This window comes from Austrofundulus limnaeus, unplaced genomic scaffold (genome assembly GCF_001266775.1).
Source record: "Austrofundulus limnaeus strain Quisiro unplaced genomic scaffold, Austrofundulus_limnaeus-1.0 Scaffold757, whole genome shotgun sequence".
Lineage (NCBI taxonomy): Eukaryota > Metazoa > Chordata > Actinopteri > Cyprinodontiformes > Rivulidae > Austrofundulus > Austrofundulus limnaeus.
The window spans coordinates 156,648-157,668 of NW_013953159.1; the positions used below are offsets into that span (position 1 = coordinate 156,648).

The following is a 1,021-nucleotide window of genomic DNA, read 5'->3' on the forward strand; positions in this document are numbered from 1 at the left end:
CTGTCATTGTTTTCTTGATCATTAGACAACATTAAGTTCCCATAAGCGGGAAGCTGAGTGCTATGTGTTGTTACGTTATGTTTCTTGTAAAAGCAAAAATAACAGGGAGGGAATTTATTGGCATTTTAAGGTAGTCTAAAGTTGGCTGCAGGCTAACCGAGAAAATTAGCTGACATTACAGATAAAATTCGGATTACAAAAAGCAAAAGTTAGCAAGTTAGGAAGCAAGGACATGCACTAAATTTCTGTAAATCACCTCAGCAACAGATACTGTCTTCTCCGTCGGTCTGTCTTCGTTCCTGTTTAGACTTGTGAAGTTATCAACTTCTTCTAATAACTCTAAAACTAAGCAAGGAGCGTTCGTTCAGAAGGCGAACAAAACCGGAAATCTATATTTCAACCTTCAAAATAAAGGAGTCATGTCGTTAATAAACTGTTGATGCCTGCTTGAAAAAAATCGCTAAGGTTTTATTTTGGAAAACTTAAACCGGTGTTTTCTTTAACTCTCGTGTTAGCAGGTTAGCACATTCATTTGCATCTCTAAATTACTGTAGTTAAAAAAATACAACTAATTTATGTACGGCTGTGTTACATGGGTTATCGCAAAACCAAACAACCGGGTTTGCAACACAACAGGGTGTCGAAAGGACGCCTCTCTAAAAACCCACTGCTAGCGACACAACACCTGCTTGACCAACGTAGAAAAAAAGCACATTAATATTTACCTAAAAACCTTCTTTAAAGTCTTCTAGCAACACATGTTCACTCATTTATAGCCTTTGCTTTGGAAATAGTGAGCTGATAACTTACTTTCCTGTTGCTGTGCAGTGATTCTTCTGTAGTGGTTAGTAAACGACACCTTTCCAGTTATGTGAAAAGATCTCGTAATTATGACATCTTATCTCATAATTATGAGATCTTTTCTCGTAATTATGACATCTTATCTCATAATTATGAGATCTTTTCTCGTAATTATGACATCTTATCTCATAATTATGAGATCTTTTCTCGTAATTATGAC

The 1,021-nt window shown here is 35.9% G+C and overlaps 1 protein-coding gene across 2 annotated transcripts in view; it reads right to left on the reverse strand.

Annotated features, from left to right (window-relative positions):
- Positions 1 to 1,021, reverse strand: part of LOC106532362 (uncharacterized) — a 4,814-nt gene that overhangs the window by 2,913 nt on the left and 880 nt on the right. The gene's annotated exons all lie outside the window — the stretch shown is intronic.